Here is an 8,955-nt window from a genome sequence, read left to right as displayed (position 1 = left end):
GTGAAGCCTATAGCTTCCATGTGTTCTGTGATTGACTAGAGGTGTCTATTTTCTCACTAAGCTAGTGGTTCTCAAAGTTTAGTTCCCAAACAGTCCTGACTTCTGATTTTCTTTTCAATATGTAAAGAACTCAGAAATTGTCACTCCTGTCCTCACATCAAGAAAAAAACAATTTGTTCAGTTTGTTCAACTGAAAATCAACAACTCTTCTTAGATTCCTCAGAGAATTGAGGTGACAGGGTACACGGCTACTTAGGAAACTGGAGAGACAGGCAACTACAGAGAATCATAGCTTACCAGAAACATAAGCCACTGGAGCCAGTAGTGGGTGGGAATATTTAACTGTTCCTTAATGGTAATTGACAAATTGCTGGAAGCTGAGTGTAAGTTTGAGTTAAAAACTCTTGGAGTCCAGTCTTAGTGGGACCCCTCACACTTTTTTGAAATTTACCTGTAGGATACTGTCTTAGTTTGTGCAGGCTTCTAAACAAAAATACTGGACTAGGTAATTTATAAACCATAGAAATTCATTACTCACAGTTCTGGAGCCTGGAAAGTCTAAGATCAAGTCTTCAGCAGACTTTGTGTCTGGTATGAGCCGTATTCCGCATAGATGGCGCTTTCCTGCTGTTCCTCACGTGGTGAAAGAGGCAAACAGTCTCCCTCAAGCCTCTTTCGTAAGGTCTCTGCCCTCATGACCAAATCACCTCCCAAAAGCTCCACTGCTTAATACCCTCACTTTGGGGATTAGGTTTCAACATATGAATTTTGAGGGGACATGAACATTCAGATCATAGCAGATCCCTACCAGGTTCTTACAGTGAAGATTGGAGAAAAAAATCTCCTTGTGCTTTTGAGAGGGGAAAAGTAACCATTTTGAAAGATGCCCAGAGTGTTATCATAGCAAAATCCTGCCCTGAAGGGAAACTACTTTACCAGAGTCTTCTCTAACATGGAGGAAGAGCAATTAGACAACTGAGTCCTCTGTAGACTTTCTGCCTCACATAAGGGGAGAAAAAACGGCTAAGAAACACTTCTGAAGGTCATAGTTCTAGGACTGGGACCCATCAAAAAAGAAAACAGAGATTTAATCATAAAATTATAGAGTGCTTTTCTCCCCAATACCTTAACACTAAACAATATAATAACAGTGAATTACAACTGCGAGAGATGAAAGACACAGACTCTACCTAAGAAAGAATTTCTAGAGAAACTCAAAGACAACATAGGAAACAAAAACAAGGTCACTACAGGTAATTGAAGCCTCTGACACCTACAGCTGTGCCAAATATTAAATTCAGCCCACCTGAGAAATAAGGCAAATAGAAAAAAAAATCAGCCTAACTCCTAGCCAGATCAACATAAAATTTCACACTAAAGGCCTATTTATCGCAGTTCCTATTACCCAATAATTCATGTCCAGCATTCAACAAAAAATGACAAGACATTACAAAAGGCAAGAAAAAACACAGTGTGAAAAGTCAAAGCAAGCCCCAGAACCAGACTCTGGTATAGCAGACATTTTGGAATTGTCAAGTGTAGTCCCAGGATAAGCAGTATCTCCATCACTTGGGGATCTATGAGAAATACAAATTCCTGGGTCTCGCCCTAAACTTACCGAATCAGAAATCTGGGGGTGGGGCCCAGAAGTCTGTGCTTTAACAAGCTCTGCAGGTGATTATGCTTGAAGGTCACTGTACTAAGTATATTAAGTAGATGTAAAATTTGTAAACCTTTGTTTGTCCTTAGGTTTCTCAGAAATAGTACGGTAACAAGGTGAGTCAAAGTGGAAAAGACCCCTTGAAGACATTGTTATAATTTTGACTTTTAGTTTTGCCAGGCAATATCATTGCTAATGAATAGTTTCCAATGACCACATATGGGATAGAGTTACTCCAATTGTGTTTGACTGTGTGAGACTTACCACCTGAGTTAAGAACCTTACTGTCATTAGACAACCTGGAAAAAGGTGTGTAAGTTTGTATGGAAGGTCTAGGTCCTCTATCCAGGCGCATAAATAGAATTTCTTGGGGCACAATTGTCAGGCTGTGTGACCATGTAAGTTTTTCCTACATGGATTTTTATGAAGCAAGATTGGGAAAAGGGAGAGGGTTTGAATGGGTCCTGAGGGTCCTTCTAAAGGCAGGTTGTATTACTGTTTTGCTCTCTTAGCTTACTTAGTCAGTGTTCACTTGCCCTCTGGCCTGATCACAGCTCTCTAGTCCCCTGAGAGTCAATTGTTAAGCCTAATTACAGTTGCTTTGAACTTCTCTGAGACTCTGATAGCAAAGGTTTCTTTTTAGGTGTTTGATCACATTTTCTGTCATAGGTTGTCCCTAATCACACACTGGATGCCTCTCTCCTCTTGGTGCCTCCTGTTCAGTGATAATAAATGTTTTCTATCCAGTCCAAGAATTATAGCCTGCAATTGCTTATAGAGGCCTCCTAATTTTATGTTGGAAAAAGCTGAAGTCTGGGGAGGGGTGGTAACATATTCATTCACTCAGTTGCTCAAAAATACTTACTGACACCTATGTACACTATGTGCCAGGCATTGTTTAGTAACAGCATAAATGTGATTGGAGTAAAGGAATCATTAACTCCCATGTCAGTCCTTTTTACATTGGCCTGCTTTTGGATACCCATTGAATAAAAAGAAAATAAAACAAACAAAATCAATAAAAAGTAATAAAATAAAAATAAATAGGGAAAGAAAAAATGGAGAGGAAAAAAGAGAAATAACAAAGAGAAAAGGTCATTTGGGAGCTAAGGGCCTTCTGGATGACTAGACACACACATTTACTTTTCTGTCCCCAAAGTTCCATTGGGATGAAAAATAAGGCTAGCACCAAAGCAGCACTAGGAAATGAGGAGAGTGATATGAGCAGAAGGAACACATTTCTGGAAGATACAAAGCTGATAGGATTGGATCAATGAAGTAACCAAATAGAACTGATACATACAGTTAACACAAATGAAGGAAAGTAGCAATGGAGGAAGTTTGTTTACTTGTTTGTTTTTGAACAGAACTTTGGAAGAACCCAAAGATCATAATCATTAGGAGAAATGGAAAGTATACATCTATGTGACATTTAATAGAACGACTAATGAAACTGGGATGCTCCAACACCTGGAAAAGGCATTCTTACCCAGCTCTAACAGAACTGGCACAACTGTTTGAGAGGTAATAAAGGGGCAGATGGATTCTGCCCCTGTGGGTAAGCATGGGACATTTAAAGTAAGTACTGGGGCTATAAAGAGAAGTCAGGTGGTGCTCCCAGGTAATACTGGCTGCCAGTAGGGTTAGACTTCCCATCTTCTAATGGCAAGCTCCCATCCATCTGTTGGGTCTGCATGTTTATGTCTCCCAAAAATTCATATACTGAAACTCTAGATTCCAATGGGATTCTGGTATTAGGAGGTAGAGCTTTTCGGAGATAACTAGGTCATGAGGGTGGAACCATTGTGATGGATTAGTGCCTTATAGGAAGAGACATGAGAGAGCTCGATTTCTGTTTTTGTTCTCTGCCACATGAGAACACCTCATGAAGATGGTCATCTGTAAATGAGGAAAGTGGTCCCTCACCAGACACTGGATCTGCCAGTGCCTTGATCATGAATTTCCTAGTCTCTGGAACTCTGAACTATAAATGTTTGTTGTTTAAGTTGCTCAGTCTATGGTAATTTATTATAGCAGCCTGAATGCACTAAGACACCGTCCAGCTGACTTACCATAGTCATGACTTCTGCCATTTGCAATCAAATTCACTAACAAGGGAACTGTAACTTTCATATTTGCCACCTATATTGATCATCCTAAACCCACTCTTATAAATATAAATGAACAACTAAGAATCTCTACATATTAAAGGAATATAACAGCCTAAAAATGAGTCACCAAACTAAGCAAACTAACTCAATTCTTGAGGAAATTGAATTACTGGAAAAAATATAGAAAGGCTTATTAAAACAATTTAGTATCTTGAAAGAGTTTGAGGGGACACTGTATTCACATAACTAGAACAGGCTATTAACAAAAGTAAAAAATAAGAGAGAATTCATAGAAATTTTTAAAAAACAGTATAATTGTTGAAACAAATGTAACAGGACACTTGATGATGTAGACTGTAATTTTCTTAATCTCTAAAAGCTTTTTCATCTAGATAGACAAGACTAGTCACCCTGGAGCTAATTTTTGTTCAGAAAAGGGGCACGTGAATGGACACAAATGATCCACTTCCCAGGTGAAAGAAGGTATACGAAGTTCCTTGGCTGCCTTTAATCTGACTCTGAAATGCTGAGATAGTTATTGGAATGGAGATGGGAATATTTATATAGGGAAGAAGTGATTTTCCAAGAGGGTCAACCTATTTCCCTTTAAGATTCAATGTTGTTAGAACCTCTCTCGCTGACCAAGTTTGTGAAAAGTCCAGTGGCATGATAAACACCAAGTTTTCTGAAGAGGAACTCACTATGGGAGAAAGTGGAATCTGATCAGGTGAGCCAGGGTTAACATTGAAGTCAAAGGTTCACTTGGGAAAGGCTGGACATGGCATACTATATAGCTGAGACTGGAAATACCTGTGAACCTAGCTGCCCTGGCAGGTTGGTTGCGGTAGCTATAGGAAGGAAGGGAATAATTCCCCTTCACCCCCAGAAGTTTCCCTGAAAGATTACCTCACAATAAGGCAGATTAATAAGAGAAAGAGATTATAAATTTATTTACCGTGTGCATGGAGAGAATTACAGAGTGATTACCTAATATTCCAGTGGGGTCCAGAAGTTTATATACTCTTATTTTAGAGAGGAGAGGGAGATGAGGAATATATAGGTAATTCTGTTGAGGGCAATAAATCATTACTAGGGAGGATACATAAATACTTGGGAGAATGAATGGATGGGGGGAAACAGATTGACTTATAAATGATTCTCTTTGGAAATTAAATTAACATGAGGGGCAGGTGTTATTTTTAAAATAGGTTGGGCCAGGTCTGGTTGCACTCTTGATTTCTTCCCTGCAGTAGATATAGAAACACAGAAATAACAGGGAGGGGAAGGAAAGACAGTTGTTCTTTTTGACGAGTCCATGTATTTTTTATGAAGATAGAGGGAAAACCTCTTCAAATGCCCGATGATCTCTATGGGCTTTTAATTCAAAACACTCTTAATACCAAGGAGTCATATTTTGGGGTGAAATTCCCTGAGTTCCTTCATAGCAAATAATGATGAAGTTTGAATGTGAACCTAAACACCCATATTCTTGGAGTTTAAGTCTAGAGCATCAGAGAAACTTGTGCAGGGACCTGTACCTCTGCAGGCATAACTGCAGTGATGGACAAAGTGCAGGAATAGTTTGCAAAAGTGTCCCTGTGTGTCAGCAATGAAGAAATACTATTAGCAGACTCATAATGCTGAAGTTTTCTTTATAACCCGCTTGACACAAAGACTAAGGCCTTAGACTGGAGCAAATCCTTTGAATTGTGGTGAAATTTGGGGAGAGGAAAGGCTACCTCAAGAAAAGGATGTCGATTTATTTAGGTGTCAGCTAAAGAGCAATTGAAAAATACAAAAGATGTGGCTAAATTCATACTTCCCAACTGCTGAAGTAAATTACACTAATTACCTAAAAAAATCAATAATAAAGATTAGAACAGAAATAAATGAAATAGAGACTAGAAAAATAATAGAAAAGATCAATAAAGCTGAGTTGATTTTTTTGTAAAGATAAACAAAATTGACAAAACTTTAGCTAGACTAAGAAAAAAGAACTCAAATAAAATTATAAATGAAAGAGGAAACATTACAACTGACAGTACAAAAATACAAAGGATCATAATTGTCTATTATGAACAAGTATATGCCAGCAAATTGGATGACCTAGAAGAAATGAATAAATTGCTAGAAACTGTTACAATTTACCAAAACTGAATCATAAAAAAATAGAAAATCTGAATAGATGAATAATGAGTAAGGGGATTGAATCAGTAATCAAAAAACTTCTAGTAAAGAAAAGCCTAGGACCTGATGACTTCATTGGTGAATTCTACCAAACATTAAAAGAAGAATTAATGCCAGTCCTCTAACTCTTCCAGGAAATTGAAGAGGAGGAAACACTCCCAAACTCATTTTATGAGGCCAGCATTACACAGATACTAAAGTCAAAATAAGGAACTACAACAAAAAGAAAACTTCAGGATGATCAAAAGAATGGAAAAACAAACACCACATGCACTCACCATTAAATTGTTATTATTATCAACACTTATGTACACATATGGAAGTAACATTCATCAGGGATTGGGCAGGGGGGAAGTGGGAAGAGGGGTTGAGTAAATTGACACCTAATGGGTGCAGTGCGCATTGCCTGGGGGATGGGTAGGCTTGTAGCTTTGACTTGGGTGGTGCAAAGGCAATATTTGTGACCAAAAAGTTTGTACCCCCATAACAGTCTGAAATAAAAAAATAAATAAAAATTTAAAAAACCCCACAAAAACCAAAAAACTGATATCAGAAAAGATGTGGTTGAAATCAAATCAGTTTTATGAATAATCAAACCAAGAGGTGTTCTAAGAATGTAGTGCAAATAGACAAATTAAAATTGTGAAAGGAACTTGGAAGGAAAGATGCTGTTCAATATATGAGGTATAGATATGCACAAGGCATGTAAGATATTTAGAGATCACAATGTCTACCTAATAAAACTTGCATAAGAAAAAAATAATAGAGAGAAAGGAAGGAATGTCACAAACAAAGTAATAATAGAAGAGGTTTGTTTTTTTTCCTGAGCTGAGAAAAGATATTAATCTTTTGATTTAAAGGACTTAGAATACAGAACAGAAATATTGCTAAAAGGGACCTAAGAATATTAGGGTGAAATTTATGAAATCCTAGGAGAAAGAGAAAATCTTATAATTTTCTAGAGAGAAAAAAGGGATTAGCCACAAAGGAAGAAAAATCAGAGTGACATTGGTATTTTCCAACACTGCTAGAAAATATGGAATCATACCTATACAATCCTGAGGAATTTGAATCTTGGATTCTCCATCCCATAAGCTAAGATTCAAGTGTGAGGACAAAACAAAGACAATTTCAAACATGGAAAGTTGACACTCTCTGAAAACATAAATTACTATAGGATGTTCTTTAGAAAAATAAAAAGGGACATCAGAAAAGAAGACGCAGGGTATGGTGAATAAAATATGCAATATGACTTTCAATAAGTCTGAGTTGTCATGACCATTCACACAAACTAGGTGTGAGTTTGGTATGATTATTAAGAAAGAGTCTTAAAATAGAAGAAGCATAGAAGCATAATAAAAGAGTTACTTTAAGTATTACTGTAAGTCATTGGGAGGTTTCCAGTAATAAAAACTTACTACATATAAGCACACATCTAAAGGTGATATATCTTAGGAATGGAAGCCAAGGAAAACTATTATAAATTCAAAATTAAGCTGAAAAGATACAATGTATTGTATAATAAATAAAAAATCTCAGTAATCAAAACTCCAAATTTATATAGTGAGACCAGTACATTATTATTAACAGCTAATATTATTTGAGGGCTTATTACATGCCAGATATTGCCCTAGATGGATGCTATTACTGCCTCCACTTACAGATGAGGAAATTAAGGACAAAGAGATTAAGTAACTTACCCAAAGTCATCACTAGGGGAGGCAAAGACAGGCAATCTACCTTCAGAGCTGCGCTCTAAATCACTACCCTAGCTATTATCTTTTCGACCTCCTATTGGCATATAAATTGTTTAGAAATGACTCTATAATACAGAGAAACTAACACTCTATCTTATACAGTCTGTAGGCATTTTTCCAACATGTATCAGATGTGTTTCTTATACCTTGTGTATTCTGAACTGTTAGTAAGCTATTGTCACAAAATTCTGTGTAATAAACCACCTCAAAACCTGGTGGTTTTAAACAACCATCATTTGTTCTCATAGATCTGTGGTTCACCTGAGGGTTTGCTCTAAGCTTGGCTTACCTGGGGTGGGTTGGCCCAGTTCCCTATGTCTGTCACCTTCTCCTTGGGACCTGCAGGCCAGCCAGGTCACAAGTCTTTCATAGTGTGGCAGAGGCACAAAAGAGCAAGCTCAAACATGCAGGTGCTTTTCAAGCCTTTGGTCCCATTGCACCTGTTAACATTCCATTGATCAACCCACATAGCCTGGGAGAAACTGGAAAATCATATGACAAAGGATAAAAATTCAGGGCGGGATAATGAATTAGGGCCATTAACACTGTATAACATCACCAATCTACTTCTTTCATTGTTATTACTTGGGGAAAATAATCATAAATGAAACATACGCACAGATTTGAAACCAATGGGCTTGTTGGAAACAGTGTAGATGAAACCATCACATTAGTACCCTCAGGGACCAACAGAGTGTCTGTCAAATACTATGCTGATAACTCTTGGATGAAATAATAAATTATTATTCATTCATTCAAAGAAAACCTTCCTTAACCAAAATGATCCTTTAAGGATGTGATGTTGGGATTCTCCTTCCAACCTAGTGTTGAGGTCACTCTTTGTGCAGCAACTGAGGGTGGAAGGTGAGGATAGGCAAAAGAATTAAAAGACCTAAGACAAAAATATATATTCTATTTCCAATTAGTAGAAAGTGAAATGGTGAATGGATAAATGAGAGTGGAACATGCTTTTTCTGATTCTAGGTAGGGGTTTTAGAAGAAATTTTCCAAGAGCACTTGATAAAATAGTCTGGAGATTGGCTTTTTGGCACTAATAAAAGGTAAAACCTTGAAAAAGTTCCTTAACTTTTCTGAGTGACAAATTTTCTTATCATTAAAATTGGGCCAGAGGATCTCTAAGATTCTTTTCAGTCCTAAGGATTTAAGAAGGACATTTTTAAAAAGGAAAATATGAAGACAGTATAGATGGAAATTTATTGAAATGTATTTTGTAAAATTA

Source organism: Lemur catta, chromosome 1 (assembly GCF_020740605.2).
Source record: "Lemur catta isolate mLemCat1 chromosome 1, mLemCat1.pri, whole genome shotgun sequence".
NCBI classification, from domain to species: Eukaryota; Metazoa; Chordata; class Mammalia; order Primates; family Lemuridae; genus Lemur; species Lemur catta.
The sequence above is the reverse complement of the archived record's forward strand: the minus strand, read 5'-3'. Positions refer to the sequence as shown.